We start from the raw sequence: 20,444 nt of genomic DNA on the forward strand, positions 1-20,444 counted from the left end.
TTTCTGACAACTCTGAACAAATTGAAGACATCGTATCCAAATACTGGTTTGTATTGGCCGGTAATGATGACTTCAGGAACATTATTCCGGACAAACCTAACTTTGTGAGGAAGAGGGGGCAAAACCTTAAAGACATCTTCGAGAGAAAACCCACTACAACCACTAACAACCTTCAGAACAACAATGGCACCTTTAAATGTGGTGCCTGCAAGCAATGTCCTCTCATTATAAACAAATCTCACATCTACCTAACATCTAGACACACCTGTATTAGATCCCCCTGTCACTTTTCATGTGGAACAAAAGGGGTTGTTTACATTGGGCTCTGCACCACTTGAGGTGCCTTTTACGTAGGTAAAACCGAGAGAGAATTCAGGAAAAGGTTATACGAACACACTTACGACATTGAAAAGAAAAAGGAAAGCAACGCTTTTTTTAAACACTCACTTACATGTCCCAACTATAAATTGTCCTTCATGATCCTTGAACAAGTGAACCCCAGCATTAGAGGAGGGGACTGGGAATCCACTTTGGAATACAGGGAGCTAGTTTGGCAACTCAGGTTAGATGCAGGTAGGCCCCCGGGGTTAAACGGCACACTTAGCATAGGCTCAGTATTGAAGCTTAGAAGGGCCAGACTTTAGCATGTTCTATGACAGTTCCATCACCCCCCACATTGCTTTTTGCTCATCTCACACATTTGCCACAATTCACTAAGTAGGGGACACCTATGTGTATTACAATTCCAATTTTTTAGGTTGATTATACAGTACCACATCTATCTCATTTCACATAGGATTGCTGATTTCACATTCATCTGGATTACACACATTTTCATTGTTATTTGCAGTTTTATCATGTTTTTTTCCTTTTGTTGGACAATCCAAGTTTGTAACTCTATTCCCATACATACTTGGTCAAGTAGTTATGTACAAGCAATGCAGATATCTATTTTGCTAATGCATATTTTGATTATTTGCCTAGCTATTTGCTTATGATATTTTTAATTGTTTTTAACGAAACTCAGCTGTAATCAAACATGTGACTAATTCACACCTGTACTTAAGCAGTCGCCTCACCAAAGGAAACTGTTTCTGACTTGAAAAAGCTTGGTACTAACCAAGCGAAAGTGCTTGTCTGATTTTGCTGTAACTGACCTTGGACTTTTATCATTTGGCAACGGAATAAAGGATCTGCCTTTTTTACGAATTATTGTCTTCATTTTGCGGTCCTGGAACTACTTTTCTTGGTTTTGCTTGTTTTGCTTTCATCTCTAATGATTACTCTAACTATCGGCCAATTGCTCTCTTATCACCCTTAGCAAAAGTTATAGAAAAATGCATTCACCAACAACTTTTACATCATCTCTCTCAACATAACTTAATAGCAAACTGCCAACATGGCTTTAGGCCATCACATAGTACCACTACTGCCCTTCTATCCTTTACTGATACCATCAATAGAAACCGTAACAAAAACATCCTCTCATCTGCACTCTTTATTGACCTCTCTAAAGCTATCGACATGGTAAACCATACCATCTTAATCAATATTTTTGAATCTCTTTCCTTTGACTCTCTGGCTGTTAAATGGTTCAGATCCTACCTCAGCAACAGGCAATAGGCAGTTCTCTGGGAAAATCAAATGTCATCCTTTTTGCCTGTCACCATCGGAGTCCCTCAGGGCTCCATTCTTGGACCACTTCTTTTCTCATTATTTATCAATGATCTCCATGTAGCAATTCCTCAAGCCACCTGTATTCAATATGCAGATGATTCCACACTAATATGCTCAGCAACCTCTCCATCAGAACTATATTCTCTTACTCAAAATGTTTTCAACACTGTAGAAACATGGTTTACCAAACACTGCCTCCTTCTTAATGCCAAAAAAAACAAAACTCCTTCTCTTTACACCCACTATTAGGTCCTCCCCCTAAGATTTCTCAATCTCTTCAAATAATGGCACTGTTATTTTCCCAGACTCTACCACTAAACTTTTAGGAATAACCATTGACAATAACCTCTCATTTGATTACCATATAAATAACACCATTAAAATAGTCAACAGAAAAATAGGCTCCTTATATAGAATAAAACCTTTTTTAACCCTGGCAGCCAGAGCCAAGATTGCTCACTCCCATCTAATCTCAACCCTTCTGTACGCTTCACCTATTTATACCAACCTAAAGAAAACTAACCTTAACAAATTAGCAACTTCCTATAATAACATTGCTAGATTTGCTACTGGCAATCCCTTCAGAACCCACCACTGTTCTAATCTTAGGCAACTAGACTGACTGGAATTCCAAAACCGTCTGATAATCCCCCAACTCACAATTGCCCACAACATATTTTACCAACCCGATAACACCCCTATACTCTCAAAGCTCTTAATCCCCTATAATAATCTGAACTCCCTACGTTCTTCTAGCAAACTCCTTGCTAGCATAACAAAGTCTAGTAATACAGCTGGTGACTCTCTGTTTACCAACACAGCAGGAAAAAAACTAGAACCTGTTACCCAATGAACTAACTCTAATTACATCCTTGCCACTCTTTAAACAAAAACTTAAAAAAACACCTCCAAATGCACTGGTTATGCCCTTGTAGTAACCCTGACTAACCACCCTCTTCACCTCTGTTTCTTCCTCTTCTAACCAAACTTCCAAACATTTAAATGCTTAGTCTTGTAAGTAAGACTGACACTATTTAAACTCTAATCAACTTACTGCTGAAATCTTTCTACCTGATGTGAACAATTGTACATATTACTGTATTACATTTGTTTTAGCTTTCTTAAGTGATATTATGTTTACTGTTGCTTTTCTCAAGTGTTTTTATCTCTCGAATGTAATAATTACCTGTTTTAATTTGTTTATTAATCCTTTATTCACAATGTAACAATATTTTATACTTTTGTATATCTGTTGGAGCTTTTCTCCCCAGGTCTCTACTGAAAATGGAAATATATCCAGCTAGACTAGCCCGGTCAACAAATGTAAAATAAAAAAATAAATAAAAAATGTACGTAACTAAAAATGGACATGAAAACAGATATGAGAGGGACATAATGTAACATTGTAAGAAGGGGGAGTAAAAGTTGGTATCCATTGTATCTTCATTATCCAATAAAGCGTTTGTGTGAAAAATGGGTAAAAATTATTTTGCAAGAAATCCACATGGACACAGCAGATAGCTGAATGACAGCATTGTTACCTATATGCATATTCAGTCACAACTGAGTCTAAGGAGTTATGATTGGATCTGAATTGACTACGTAACATTACAAGGTAGAAAACACTGCCTGAATTGCACGCAGAACATGAGATGTTAACAGTTCTGACAGTGCAGATTTGTATGGATCATCTCAACATTCTTTAGTATGTTGATGTTTATCTAAAAGCTATTGTTACTCATCTGGTCAGGATAAAACAGACAAACTTCTGTGGGTTCTGTTTAAGCAGCTTTATTATGTACAAACACATCAGGATTGAAGCTTAATAACTTTACCTTAGATAAACTTATAAACAAACTAACTAGTACACTCGTATATGCTCACTCTCTGGCTGCACTCTCAAAATGGCATTGAAGCTAGCACGTGTTTGCTGTTTATATGCACGTGCTGTCCTTGAAATGCTTCTTAAAGGTATAGCATACACACACTATTCAACAGCCTCCCTCTTTGAGAAATGAGTCTTGCAATATTAACATTAATTGATATGCAATTGATAAAAAATAATTCATTGACATGCAATTATACAGAACTAAATACATATAAACAATTATGTCCAGGGTGCTGTGTATCTCACACTAGATCTGGAAATATGACAAAATCATGTGACATAGAAATTAGAATGAGGTCTAGCAACTGGGACTGTCTCTGCTGAATGTTCAACTTTGGGGACATCAGGAACATATTCAGGAATGGAAGTAGAAGTTAAGACACTTTCTGAACAGCTGGGCTATGATTGTTCTGTTGTTCTTGCTTTAGGCCTCAACAAACTGGAACTGATAGGCAATGTTGTTCTGGTTTGCCTAGATAGACCCCTCTGAGCAGTCGAGCCAAGTATATCATCACAGGGTATGTCTCTGAGATTGAGAAAATTCAAAAAGACATTGGTATTATCACTCTTTGACTTCTCTAGTAATTGCTTTGTACTCTGTACTGCAAGCTCAGCTAGTCCATTTGACTGTGGGTATTCTGGACTACTAGTAACATGTACAAAGTCCAATTCCCTTGCAAATTTCTGAAACAACTGACTGGTAAATTGGGTACCATTGTCAGAAATAACTTTTTGTGGACTACCATGGACTGAGAAATTATGTTTCAACTTGGTGATAGCAGTGAATGTTAAGTTAGGTAGTAAACTGATCTCAAATCAGTTTGAATAACAATCTACCAACACTAAGTAATGCTGACTGTTCCACTCGAATCTATCAGTGGCTACTGTTGACTAAGGTAGTTCAGTAATTTAACTTAGCTGAAGTACTTGTTTTTGCAAATGTGGTCTAGTACTATTGCATACTGAACAAGAAGAAAGTACTTTATCAATATATTTTACTAGAGAAGGCCAAAATACTAATCCTCTTGCCCTTCCTTTGGTAGATACAGAACCTGGGTGACCATGATGCAAAATCAGGATATATTCACATTGTAAGGAAGCAGGAACAACAATTTTAGGACTTTTGAAAATAATGCCATCTTATATCAACATCTCATCTCTGTAAGGAAAATAAGTTTGCACTTCAGGTGGTACACTAGATTGCTTCGACAGCCATCCACCATTAATGTAGTGGCTGAGCCTTTGCAAAATTGAATCAGTCTTTGTATGATCTCTTAGCTCATCATGTCTCATGGTAGAACAAGTATGCACTTCCATGACATCAAAGTCAAGATTCTCTGCATTAAGCTGTTCCATTGTATATCTGCCAGATAAAGAAGTTTGCCTTTTGAATAGACCATTTTGAAGTTGTACTTTTGCAATTTAAGCATCATTCTTTGTATGCTCGCTGGAGCTGAATGCATAAGCTTCTTTAAAATAATAACTAGAAGTTGATGATCAGTCTCAATCTGAATAGCTCAGCCATAAATATAATCATGACATTTTGAACATGCAAATACTATTGCCAAAAGTTCTTTCTCAATTTGAGCATATTGCATTCAAGTTTGGGTAAGAGTTCTAGATGCATAAGCTACTGGTCTACCTTCTTGAAGAATAACTGTGCCAAGACCAAATTTTGAAGCATCACAGGAAGGACTGACTGGTTTATTGACATGATAGTACCTTAATGTAGGTGGGGTAGCAATATTCTGCTTAAGGTCTTCAAATGCTCTCTGGTACTGTTCCAGCTAAGACCATGTAATATTTTTGTACAATCAGTTCTCTCAAAGGTGCTGCCAACACACTGAAGTCTGGTATAAACTTGCCTAGGTAATCGACCATACCAAGAAAACGTTGTAGAGCTTGAACATTATCCAGTGCTGGAATCTCTAGAATGGCTGCTTGCTTGGATGGGCCCATTTGAAAGCCAGTACTGGTAAATAAATGGCTTACATATGTAAATTCTGGTTGTCTGAATTTGCACTTCAGATGATTGAGCTTCAAATTCACTTCATATGCTCTGTCTACAACTCTCCTAAGGTTTCTGTTATGCTCTGTTTCACCATTGCCTCCAACCAATAAATCATCTACTATTGTGGCACAAGGATAACCTAAAATAATTTGCTCCATTGCACACTGAAAGACTTCACATGCAGAATTTATGTCAAATGTCATCCTGAGGAATCTATATCTTCTAAATGGGGTACTGAAAGTAGTCAGTAATGAAGTTTTACGATCAAGCATCACTTGCCAAAATGGACTTTGTGCATTCAAGACAGAGAAAACAGTGGCCTTTGATACTAGGGCTGTGACTTCCTCAACTGTATGCATAGGACAATGTGGTCTCTTTAATGCTTTGTTCAAATCCCTTCAGTCAGTGCATATTCTGAGTTCATCGGAGCCTTTTTTGTGGCTGCTACCATAGACGACACCCATTCAGTTGATTCTGTAACTAGACAAATTATACCTTGTTACACCTTTTTATCCAAGAGAGCCTTGACTTTATTCTGCATAGCTATCACAGCTTTTCTTGCCAGTCTGACCACTGGACTGACATCTGGGTCTAACTTCATAAATACACAACTGGAAGTTTGCCTAGCTTGTCATTGAAAACATCAGCATATTCTGAGAAAATAGCATCAGTAAAACTGGAACTGGGACCTGTGCTTATATGATGGGCTTCCTTGGTAAAGGAAAGCAGATTCATTCTCAAACTGTCTCTGAGATCTAGTAATGACTGCACAGGTCTTCAGACTACATAGAATAGTAAGCTGTAACTGTCCCCAGCCAAATAACATGAACACACTACTAAGCCTTTGGTTTGAATTTTTTCACCTCCATAAGCAACAAGTTTAGCACAACTAATCACATTAAGTTGCTCACCAGCTTTCACCTTAGCAAATGTGTCCACTGACATAACACTACACTTTGAACCAGTGTCTACTTTGAGCTCTGTGGATTTACCATTGATCTAGACAGTACAAAACACTTTTGTCTTTGCTAATAAATTTACTGCATCAGTCGTTTCACCAATTACTGACATACCATCCACATAAAAGGTAGAGTTTCAGCTGTCTGTATGATCAACTTGCTTTATGAGTAACCCTTTTTATAACTATGAAGTTTACTTGATTTACAAAACTTTTGTAAATGGTTCAATTTTCTACACTTGTGGTGTTGCTGAACAAATGCTAAGCACTTTCCTCTTTTGACTCATGATTGGCACCACACTTGTGACAGTTAGCAATAAACCTTGATTTGGGTTTTGCTGACTCCCCCTTGCACTGCACTGAGCATGTCCTTTTTAGTGAACTAGTCTTAGAACTTGCTGGAAAACTACAGGTTTCACATGCACTCTCGCAGTGGTTACAGCTGCCATGTGCTTAGGTCTGCTTCTGTTACCCACATGTTGTATGCTGTCTACATTTTCCCTGGAGCCTGCTAAAACCATTCTCTTATCACTTGCAAGCATACTTGTGTACATTTCTGTAACTTCATGGATTTGCCAAATCTCAACTGCTTTGCTCAGAGTTAAATCACTGTCATGAAGTTAAATCTTTCTTACTGCAGCACTATTAATACCACACACAAGCCTGTCCTTTGTTAACTCATCTTTTAAGTCACCAAACCTACAAGTTTTAGCTTTGATTCTCAGTTCAGTAATATACGCTGCAAACATTTCTCCTGGTTTTTGATCTCTTGTGGAAAACAAATGCTTCTCTAATGTAACATTTGTTTGGAGGTTACACATTTCCCTGAATATGCATTTCAAACAGTCAGAGTTTTCCCTTGATTCAGCTTGTACAACAATATGATGTTTTTCCCTTCTCTTTCATATACTGCTGGTGCATACACAAATGAACACTCTCTTTCATGGCCTCTGACCCAGCTAGTGTTTAGCAAAATGAATGCCCTGGTGCATGCATCTTTGTCAGAATAAGCTGCTTATATAAAAATACCATACTCTTGCTCAGATGTTCTCTTCAATATTCTGATCAAATACAAGTGGTGATGGTTTTCAAAATCTGTCTACCATATTAACACATACCAGTGAAGGCTTTTGTAAGTATGCATGAACACACACACACACACACACACACACACACACACACACACACACACACACACTTGCCAGAAATTTATGCCAGTATTTGTAACTATGCCCAATAGCACAACAAACCTCTGAATAACTGAACTTGGTGAAATAAGTCTCCTGGCACAAGAATACTCTTGAATCACTGTACAGTAAGAGATCACCTCTTATCAGTGTAAGAAACATTTCAAAATAACTGCATTGTGTGAATAAACTAGGCAGAAAAAGCTCAGAATAAAAAACATTTCAAAGACATTGCACTTTGTGAATAAACAGCACACAGCATACTGAAACTTTCTAAAAATGGCTGTACTTTGTTACATAACTATGTACTGTGCAAGAAACACTCTGTAATAGTGGCACTGTGCGAATTGACACATCCAGTAAAAGAAACTTTTCAAAATGACTGTATTTTGACTGCACTCTATGGATTAATTGCACTTAAAAACAAATAAACTCTTTGGAATAAATGCACAGTAATAAGCACACACTGTAAGCACTGTTACACACTTTGAGATACTTCAAATAATTGTAGTTATGCCCTTAGTAGTTTCAATCAATGCAAAATAGTAGTTTATGCCAAAATACAGTAACTTGCCAAAAAACATTCAGTTGCCTTGCTTTATTTATGCCTAATGTGCCCTTTTTGCCCTTTATTATATTTGTTTTGCTAGTTCAGTCTTTTTCATGACCATTATAGTTTTCTTGTGCTCGTTTTACTCTAAACATGCACATTTTGTTTTCGAAATTCCGATTGTAATTCCAAACCCCTTTATGTGCTTTTCCAATATTCGTTTTATTAGATATCTTAATTTTAAACATTTTATTTAATTAATACACTTTTTTGTGCCTCTCACTTGCTTAATAATGCATTCTGTGGCCTTGTAATGCTCTGTTTTCACTTTTTTAATAAATAAATCATTTGAACAAATTTTCATTACTTTTGCTTTGTTTCTGGCCCTTTTATGTGCTCATTTCTCTTAGTTTACCTTCACTGTTAACTCTGCACCATGTAGCTCTGAAAATCAGTCTCTGGAATCCCAGTTCTGACACCATGTTGCTTGGCTGGTTAGGATAAAATAGACATACATCTGTGGATTCTGTTCAAGCAACTTTATTATGTACAAACACAAGATGAGGCTTAATAACATTAACATAGGCAAACTTATCTATTACACTCATATATGCTCACTCTCTGGCTGATCTCTCAAAGTGGCACTGAAGCTAGCATGTGCTTGCTATTTATATGCATGTGCTGTCCTTGAAGCGTTTCTTAAATGTAACACACACACACACACACACACACACACACACACACACACACACACACACACACACACACACTTCTACAGGAATTAAGGTGGTTTAAATGTATAGGAATACTATAAAGCTCAACATACTACATGCATTAGAAGCCTTCTCTACACAGCATGACAGACACACATGCTCAATAATAGTCAGTCATTGCTGGCTTCAAATCTCCCCTCTCATTACTTATGCAGGCTATGGAGCACATCATCAACAGTCAGCACCACAGGATAGCTCATTCTATACTCTGATATAGCTCATTTCTGATAGCATGATGTAACCACTGTGTTTCTGAAACTGAGTATTGCCTGGGCATAATAAAAATATATAGGGTAGGCCTCTGGCAATGAAAATATATCTCCTAAGTGGATGTTTACATAAGGGAATTTGTCATGGATATGATTGTAAATCACAGTACACACAGTCATATTATTTAACCAAGGTTAGATTCAAACCCCCTACTTATGTAATTATATAATGTACAGAATAAATATTTACCCTCAAGCTCCACAGACAAAATCTGACTCTTTAAGAAGATAGTGCACTTTTGACATGATGATGTCATCAGTGTGTTGCAGAGACAGTGTTAATGGGATAATAGGATGGTGAAGTATTCACCAGGTTAAATAGTTTCCTTGGCTGGAAGTTGATACAGCATGTCTGTTCGTGAAGCTACAGGTATACACAGAAGTTCATCATTGTGAGATTTGAACCTCCTACCTATTTAGTTATTGAATCAAGAGAATACAGTAGTAACAGCAAGAACCACAGAAGAATTCTGAGTCTTATATGGGAGGGTGCACTTTTGACATGAAGATCTCATCAGTGTGCTGTACAGAAGATGTTTGTGGTAAAAACAGGATAAGGGGTGGTGTAATACACATCCATGTTAAATATTTCCAAGGGCTGGGAGTTAATACAGCACATCTGATCAAGAAGCTATATAAATATATATATATATATATATATATATATATATATATATATATATATATATATATATACATACATATACATTGTAGCCATACATGCTTATTCACAGCTGTAACATTTAAACCTCCTTCCTATCTAGGTTACAGAATTTAGAGAACACAGTATTAACTGTAACTGCAAGAGCCACAGGAGAAGTCCGACTGTTAAGGACAATGAGTGCACTATGGAGATGATGAACTCATCGGTGTATTGCAGACAAGAAGTTTGTGTTAAAACTGGGATAAAGTGCACAGTGAGCCAAGTCCAAACTTTACTTTATTCTAGTGAGTCGAAATGGATATAGCACATTTGATGTTGGAGCCTTACTTAACCGTCACTAGAACGCTTTCACACACACACAAGCACAAGTTCACCACTATGAGAACTAAACCTCCTACATATCTAGACACAGAATCCAGACAACAGAGTATGAATTGTAAGCACCACAGAAGAAGTCTAAGTTTAACAATGTAAAGTTACACCTCTGCAATTAGTAAAACATTACATGTGCATCATAGGTTCTGGGACAAATGCATGTGTGTGGACAGGCCAACATAGGACTGTGCTTGTCCTATGTAATAACATACTTGTCTGCTAAGATTTTATCCTTTCTTTCATGTACATTGCATTACTTTGAGGGATATGTACCTGCTTAACAGTATGGGATGTCAATGACTATCATAATTTAAAAACAGTGCATTTTCAAACAAACGTTAATTCCAGTTCATTCTGAGAGGATTACATGAAAATAGTAAGCATTTTCAGTGTCACTGTCAGTTGGCTTTTCTCACACTTAAACAGTGTGCCTTGACAATACAGACACTTCCTAAATATGGACGAGTACTGCAGAATAACAGTGATATATTATGTGAAAAAAAAAAGTTTACACAGGACAAGTGTAACCATTGCAGACATACATTAACAGACTGACTTCACTGAGTCAGCATTACTCTGAAATCCAGATACCTTAGTTTCAAAATTCATTAAAGCCATACAGCAATTGTACAACCTATACAAATAATTATTTGTTGTAAATATGTTTTTATTCCCTCCCTGAATCACAACACTGGCAAGCTTATTTGTGCTGCTGAAGGCAAAGCAATCATATCTTAGAATGGGAATTAGCAGTACTCTGTGGTGCTCTGTGCCAACCTTCAAGCCAATAAGCAGTGTACATGCACAACCATGTTTGAATCTGATGGAATATGGAACGGATATGTGTTATGATCATGGTTTGGTTTGTCATGATAGGTGCAGTTCTTCAATAGTGACCTGTATCGTACATATTAGTTCTGCAATGCTGATATGTATGATACAGGTGTATTCTAAAACAAATGAGGGACCAAGCATGGTATTGTGAAACTTGGCTTATGGAAATCAATTGGAATCAAGGGACTTTACTGGATGACATATAAGCAGAGGTAAGCAGAGGTGGACAGCAGGTGACTGGAATACACATACAGACATAGTAAGACATTACTTTATGGTTCATTTATGCACATATTTGTGTTACTGGTTTCTTTATCATCATACCTTTTCAGGCAATATCTGCACAAGATAGTGTTCAGAATAGGGAGCAGCACATTAATACAGCTGCAGGATAATATTTTGTTATGAAAATGTGTAGCCAGCAGTTACACCCACAGGAGTCATGCCCAACATTCAAAAACACTTTTGGTATACATCTGGAGTCGAATCTTGACAACATCCCAAGAAAAATTCTACAGACTTGAGTATTACCTAATCATAGCACATTGGAAGTCCTACTTCAAAAAGTACAAATATGACATCAGGTTGCATAAAAGGAGAATGTATGCGTTACTCTTCATTACCCTCATGACATATGCTGTACATTCAACTCTTCAGCTTGTTCATCAGAAGATTAGCCTGACTATACAAAGTTAAACACAGTAGAATGAAAAGGCACCAGTGTAATGCAGCCAAAGTCAAAAATTCACAAGATTTTGCCATACATTTTGTACTACAATTTAGCCTATGTTGTTGATTATTCATTTTTCAGCAGCAAGTAATGCAAATAGCATATTTTTAATAAATGATTAACCCCCCAAAGGACTGAGAGAGAGAGAGAGAGAGAGAGAGAAGGATGGGGGGAAACAAACAAAAGAGATAATTGGAAATATGGCATATGACAATATTATATTTTTAAATAAAATTGTTTTGGCAATATTTAAACAATTATGATAGTTAATTATTGTACACCTTTGCCACATCCATATATGAGGGAAGGGTATTTATATGTAATAAAATAAACAAATCTTACTGCGATGATATAAGAAACAACAGCCTTTATTTCCATATGATACATAGGAAATATGCATTTTAATTTAATAATTGCAATGACCATAACTTAATTCTCTATGTCATACTGCTGTTAATATTTTATAGCTATTTATCCAGTAATAACAAGTAATTGCACTTCTGGGTACTGAGCCAGCACACAGTTAATCTGGTTTTCTCATTACCGAATGCAAGCAGCAAGATGTATTGGGGAAGGCATGCATACTTGAGCTGAATGTTGAGATATGCCTGCTTAAGTTGCTAGTGCTCGAGGGAAGGAAAATAACATTTTGGCTTGCATTTGTATCTGAGACATACCTCATTCCTCTTTGAGGTGAGTTAATCTCTTGTGGTTTACCTCATGGTTTGCAGCTATCTCCTCTGCAGCTGTACAATACAAAAATAAAAGAAATATATATGAAAGCATAAAGAGTACCTGCATCAGTTGGCTAGATCATTTATAAATATCCTTGACAGGTGATGGGTCAGTATACTTACACAACTGGGGGGGGGGGTGTTCCTATTCTGAAATTCAGACTTCAGGATTAGGAGGTCCTGCTTGCACTTCATAAGGTCATTAATGCGGTGATGACATTGCTCCCCATTGTTTGTAATACCTGTTCCATTGGAGACAGCCTTAGCTAAGCTATTCCAGGCCTCTGTGTTATACTGAGACCCAGTATAATCCTCCTGCAGCAACTACAGAGGTAATGTTTTATGAGGAGTGCACAAATGTCCTGGACTCCTCAACAACCCACCTTTGTGATCTAAATTTAACACCATTCTTTCTCTCATCAGCCATGTGTGCAAAAGTCAAGCTTACAAATTTTGCCTAAATTGGCACCTAATTCTGATCTCACATGTTACTGGTGTTGCACAAACATGCACAGCCTTGTCAACTGCATTTGCACAACTGGAAGCAGATAGACTCTGTGGCAGACACATTAGCACTAGTTTCATCACATAGCATTAAAGGTGTGAAACATGGTATTGAATTTTTTGATGTGTGATGCTTCTTTATAAGTACTGAAGCTACATTTGTTAGTGCTATTAGCAGTTGGTACAACTACAATGATAGCTGTAAGAGGCTTTGAGCAAGTGCTGGGTTTAGAGGTCTGTTCTCAGTGCTCAGAGATGAAAGCTAGATCTAAGGGAAAATTTGAAGAGCAGACTTTAAGGCAGCTGTAACACTTTACCCTAGCTTAGCGGCACTGTGTGACACCTGAACATGGGTTTTTTTAAGTCAGAAAGTTGGAAGGGATAGAAGCAGCCCAAAATGGCCAATAAAAAACAATTCCTGAGCTGAAAATCACTCCTGTAGCGATAGGCTGCTCAAAACTTACCACTTCCATTGATAAGCAGAAAGACTTCCTTCTATCTCTGTAAGGTCTGGACAACTCAGAACACCAAATACAGTCCTAAAATCATCAAATCTGAGATCCGGACTATTCTAGTTTGAGAAAAGGTGGAAAATGAGTAAGTAAATAGGATTTTTTTGTTTGTTTTATGTTTTTAGTTACAAAAACAGAAATGCAGTATAAAAATACACTTATAAGACTATAAAAGGCTAGCACACGAGTGTGAAGCCTGTATTAGTAAATGCAGCTGAAAAATGATTTTTAAAAGTGCACTACACAGAATAAGTAGAAAACAGTTAGATTAAATAATAAAACTTGTAAAACGGCTGTAAAAAAGTGCAGCAATGCAAAATCAAGCTAAGAAAGCAAAAACAGGTACTTGTAATCAAGCAGAGTCTGTCTCTCTTCTTTCTGCTGCTGTAGTATTCTGCAGGACGCCCAGACAGGATCTGATGAGGTAAAACAAGCCAAAACCCATGCAAACATGGGTTTTTATGTCAGAAAGTTGAAAGGCATAGAAGCAGCCCAAAATGGCCAATAAAAACAATTCCTGAGCTAGACACCATTCCTCTAGTGACAGATGGGCTGCTCAGAGCTTGCCACTCCCACTGATAAGCAGAAAGACTTCCTTCTATCTCGCTAATGTCTGGACAACTCAGAATACCAAATACAGTCCTGAAATCAGCAAATCTGAGATCGAACTATTCTAGTTTGAGAAAAGGTGGGAAACGAATGAGTATATAGGATTTTTTGTTTTGTTTTGTTCTTATTTACAAAAGAGAAATGCAGTATAAAAATACACTTATAAGACTCTAAAAGACTAGTGCATTTGAGTGCGAAGCCTGTATCAGTAAATGCAATTGAAAAAAAAATGATTTTTAAAAGTGAAGTACACAAAATAAGCAGAGAACAGTTAAATTAAATAGTAAAGCTTGTAAAATGGCTATAAGAAAGTGCAGCAATGCAAAATCAAGCTAAGAAAGCAAAAACAGGTATATCAAGCAAAGTCTCTCTCTCTCTCTCTCTCCTTTCTACTGGTGTAGTACTCTGCAGGACGCCCAGACAGGATCTGATGAGGTAAAACAAGCCAAAACCCATGCAAACATGGGTTTTTTAAGTCAGAAAGTTGAAAGGGATAGAAGCAGCCCAAAACAGCCAATAAAAACAATTCCTGAGCTGGAAACCACTCCTCCAGCGATAGGCTGCGCAGAGCTTACCACTCCCATTGATAAGCAGAAAGACTTCCTTCTATCTCTGTAAGGTCTGGACATCTCAGAACACCAAATACAGTCCTGGAATTAGCAAATCTGAGATCCAGACTATTCTAGTTTGATAAAAGGCAAGAAACGAGCGAGTAGATAGGATTTTTGGGAGGTTTTTTTTTTGTTTTTAGTTACAAAACACGGAAATGCAGTATAAACCTATAAGACTCTAAAAGGCTAGCGCACTTGAGTGTGAAGCCTGTATCAGTAAATGGAGTTAAAACATTATTTTTAAAAGTGCACTACACAAAATAAGCAGAGAACAGTTAGAGTAAATATTTCAGCAGCAGGGGTGAGTCACTTTTACCTCATTGAGGAGTAATGCATACTTGTCACTGTCCCTGATTTCACATACCTGTCACTAGCCCTGATTTCACATACCTGTCACTGTCCCTGATTTCACATACCTGTCATTGTCCCTGATTTCACATACCTGTCACTGGCCCTGATTTCACATACCTGTCACTGGCCATGATTTCACAGACTTTCCCTGATTTTGTTCATATTTTTTGCTTTCTCTTTCATAAAAAGTTGGATTTGCTGGGAAATCATTCAGGATTGCAGTCAATCAATCCAGACATCTAAGTTTTACACTTATTGTCCAAAAATACATGTTGCTGCAATAGGTGTTATTCAGTTAACTTTTTAACCGAATTTGGGTAATATTTAAAATGCAGTTCTTAATCTGACCCTTTATTCTATTATTTTTGGGATTGTACTGAATTCTGAAATTGAGAGTTATAATATCTGGTGTTTTGCTTTATTTATAAAACTCTCTGAACTAAAATCATCCCTGATGATCAGAAGTATCAGCTCTTCTTAAAATCCAAAATTTGCACTGAGATAAGTCACTCTAAGCTGCTTATCTCTCTAGTGCTTACCTTGCTCATGTTCATTATCATCTTTATCCTAACAGAGTCATATCACAGCCCTGTTCAGGTTAAGAAGCCTAATTAGTAAATAAATACATTTCCTCATTTTTCCACAACCAGCAGCAGCTTTTGTGGAACCCCCACAGAGCCAAGGATGATTAAGGGAGGCCCTCTGCAGTCACGGGTATAGCAGGGGCATAAAGATGGCTACATAGTTAGTTTTAGTGGAGAAAATGTCCAACAGCAGGCTTTAACTAAGCCAGGGGCACTATGTCAGTGGTAAAATATTTAATGGTATTATGTTGCCTGTTACTTGACAAAACAATGTTATTACAACCAGAAATATCTTTGAATTTTAAAGGAAAAATAAATGAGTTATTACCCATGTAGTTTATTTAGTATACAAGAATACTGTACTAGCTTTTGTTGGTTTGGCAAGCATGTTACAAAATATCAGGATAAGATAACTTGCTGTGGTTGGATGCCCGCAGTGACCACAGGGTTTGCTGGTGCCTAAAGCCGGCTATGAATAAATATCAGAAACAAAAACAGGATGACTTTCCTTGCTTCTTTGTTTCAAATCACCAGCAGGGAGTCAAATGGTGCTGGTAGTTTGTGTAGGCCTTGAGTCTTATCAGAAAAGACAAGGTCACAGATATACTCTGTGTATTTAAATATGTCATTAAACAAACTAACCAATGAAACATGTGAAATATGAAGCCTAAGTAATGTGCCTATCTACAACCTAGAACAAACACAGCAGGACAAAGAGATTTCTCAAAACAGAAATTAAAATGAAACGGGTAACATAGAAACCAGTTCTATCAGTTTAAGGAACTACACATCAAACAGAATAAGAGATATGTTTACTTTCCTATCTTCTTTGTTTTAAATCATCAGCAGGGAGTCAAGCAGTGCCTATAGTTTTCTTAGGCCTTTAGTTTCATTAGAAAAGGCAAGGTCACAGATATACATTGTGTATTTAAGTATCACTCGAAACAAACTGACCAATGAAAATCATATAAAGTTGCAGAGAGTACCCAAGCAATGCAAGGTTATAATGCCTTTCACAGGAGGGAACTAAAGGTGAAGGAATCTCAGTCTATATTAATCATACATGTGCAACTCACCATAAACATGGTGTCGTCCCATATCCTTGCAACATGTGGATCCCCCTCCATGTCCCAGCTACCCCATGTCACCTATTTCAAAGTACTAGAGTCCCTCATTGTTCAACCCAATATGATATTCATGGGAGATATCAACTTCCCCTCTATAGATTAGGAATCTTCCACCACCTCTAATGCACAAGCCCAGTAATTCCTCAACTTTGCTAATACCAACCTCCTAGAACAATCAGTCCATTCTCCTGCCAGGGTTGCAAATATCCTTAACCTTGTATTCATGGACATGGGGGGGGGGGGCTGATGTTCTTCGCCCAATGTAATGTAATTTCTCATCAAATCTGACCATAAGGCAGTATTGCTTGAAATAAAAATTAAATCCAGTTATCCAGCAAAACCAAAAACCTTTAGGAACTATTTCAAGGCTAAGCTCTCTCTTTAAATGACACCTTGGCTAAATTCCAAGCAACCCAAAATACAATAAATGCCATAACATATGCTGAGCTATTTGCAAAATCTCTGTACAGTCATATTGATAACTGTAGAGAGTGATCTGTGCCCATTTGTATTAAAAATAAGACAAAATCAAAAGACATGCCACCCCAGTGGAATCACAATATCAATCAGTTAGTTATTCAACAACAAAAAAATCTTGGCCAAGTATAAGTGGAACAAAGCCATGCATACTAAAATCCTCATGACCAATCCAAACAGGCAGCTAAAAGTGTTAATTAATACTTTAGAGTATACATTTGAAGAAAAAAATAGCTTCTCAGGCAAAGGACAACTACAAAGTTTTCTACAGCTATATCCATAACCTCATAAGAAATATGCAACAATGCATAGAACTTATTGTAAGTGGCATCACATACATTGAACCAGAGGCCATTGACAACCTTTTGGCTGAGAGGTTCAGCTCAAATTTCTCTCCCACTGCTCCTTCCTCCGGATAGTCCAAAAGAAATACCATACAATACAATCCCCCAACAATTACTAGGGAATGGGTCATCATTGGACTTTCCAAGGCCAAAAACACTGCTTTGATGGACCCTGATAACATCACAGGATGCTTAATAAATAGCAAGAAACATTACCACTCTGGTCCACTTGAATCAATTTTCAACTGGATCCTTAAGTCAAGTTTTGTACACAAGGAATGGAAGATGGCTACAGTCATTTCCCATGCACATAGGAGGTCCAAACACTGATCAGGGTAACTACAGGCCCATAAGTATAAGTAGCTTCATATGTAAGACCATGGAAAGAATCATTATGCACATGCTAAAGGAGTACATAGGCAACCTGCAAATGCTGTTCCCATAACAGTTTGGCTTTGTTAAGGGAAGGTCATGCGTATTAAATCTGGTGCACTTTTTTGAGAGGGTCACCAAAGCACTGAATGAATGTAAGATTGTGCACACAGCTTACCTTGACCTAGCCAAGGCTTTTGATACAATACCCCACATGGACATTATATAGGTATACACCCTTTTATCAGCCACAGGATAGCCAGATGGCTCACTGACAGGACCCAGATGGTCAAAATAGATGACATCACCTCCACCAAGAGCCTAGTCATTAGTGGAGTCCCCCAGGGATTGGTACTGGGCCCACTCTTTTTTGGCATCTCTTTCTCTGAAATGAAAGCAAATGCTGAAGGTTTATTTCTGATAACTTTGCACATGATTGTAAGCTGGGGGTTATCATCGACTCTTCTGCAGTCACTAGCATTCTTCAAAAAGCCTATCCCTGACTAACACATAGTGCCAAAGCCAAAGTCTCAAACTCAGTGCTAAGAAGTAAATAATTGTACCCTTTTGGAAATCAAACATCCCAGCTAATTACCATGTTGATAATATGCCCCTAAGAGTCAACCCAGTGGTCAAGGATAGAGATCTAGGTACAAACGTAGAGAGTAGCCTTACCTTTGATCATCACGTGGCCACTGTGGTGAGGAAGTCTTTTTATTTTGTGCCACTTATAAGTAAGGGTATTGCATCAGGGTTCAAAGAGTTCATTATCTCACTGTACACCACCGTTATCAGACCAATCATTGCATTCAGTGCTTCCTTTAAATATAGCTGAACAGGCATATGCAGTAACCAGAATGAACTCAGAGGTTCCTTACAAAACGAATGCAAAGTGTAATGAACCTGCCTTAAGCAGAGCTCCTTAAAGCCCATTCCTTCAACTCAGTCTTCTATAGATTGCTGAGAGGTGCAATATGCCTGGCTTACAAGGCATCTGTAAACCCCACACTTATGAATGTCATGACTATTCACAACTCACACGGTACCAGAAATCCAAGGTCTGGAGACTTGAATATTGTCTGTAACTTAAACAAAGCATACTGGAGAGACTGATATGTGTCACAGACACAGATTCTCCTATGAAACAGGCTTTCCATCCATGTAAACTGAGTTTTTCTATTGCCCAGTTTAAGCAGAACCTAGACCAGTGGAGGATGGGGGAAGAGAAAATTTACAATGGGCCTGGAACCCATGCCCCTTATGAGAAGAGATAACTTATAAATGCCTAGACCTCAATGTCCTGTTTGGATACAGGACATCATTATTTTTTTAGGAAAACATGGGTAGGCTTAGAAAGCCCCCCTGGGTTGTTAGCCTAGTAACAATCCATGAATCTATAAATCTATACCTACATTAAAAACAACACTCCAAACAAATTTCTAAAAACAGAAAAAATGTAAGAGTTAATACAGAAAGCACTTCTAGCAGTTTAAACAACTATACAGCAGGTGCACAAAGAGATAGGATTACATTCTTTGGTTCTTTGTTCTAAATCAGCAGGAGAGAGTCAAACAGTGCTTGTAGATTTTGTAGGCCTTGAGTCTTATCAGAGAAAACAATGCTACAAATATACTATGTGTAATACATATTACTCGACAAACAACCTAACCAATGAAAAAAAAAACATGAAAAAATGTGAAGCCTAGGTAATTTGTCTATCTGAAATCTAGATAAACAAACACCAGACCAAACAGATTTCTCAAAACAGAAAACAAAAGAGTCTACGTTTAAAGCTAAAACTTTCAAAACTTCAAATTTATATGGTCGAGGCCATAAGATAAAAGTTTTGAAATGTTGAACTGTTAAAATGGAGATCACCATTTGGATGGAACTGGAAATTTCCATTTTCTTCGCTGTAGTGCAATCGTGGAGTTAGTATATTCAATTAGCAGGGGTGTAGGGGGGCTTGCCCCTCTGCTATAACATAAAAAAATTGCTTTTATTTATTTTTTTTCGACTCTTCAAAGTTTCAAAACTTTGATCATATGGTCTCGACGAACTTTTGAAAGTCTGTGCTTTAAAAGTAGACCCCAAACAAAATGGAACGGGTAACACAGAAAACAGCTGTATCAGTATAAGCAACTGCACATCACACACAAAAAGAGATAGGATTACTTTTCTTCCTTGTTCCTAATCACCAGCATGGAGTGAAACTGTGCTTGTAATTTTTGTAGGCTGAGTTTTTGAAAAGTTGAAGCTCTTAAATGGAGATTTCAGTAGAGTAAGGCTTGGGAAATGTAACC

This window comes from Protopterus annectens, chromosome 2.part2, assembly GCF_019279795.1.
Source record: "Protopterus annectens isolate FY-2018-M chromosome 2.part2, PAN1.0, whole genome shotgun sequence".
Taxonomy (NCBI): Eukaryota; Metazoa; Chordata; order Ceratodontiformes; family Protopteridae; genus Protopterus; species Protopterus annectens.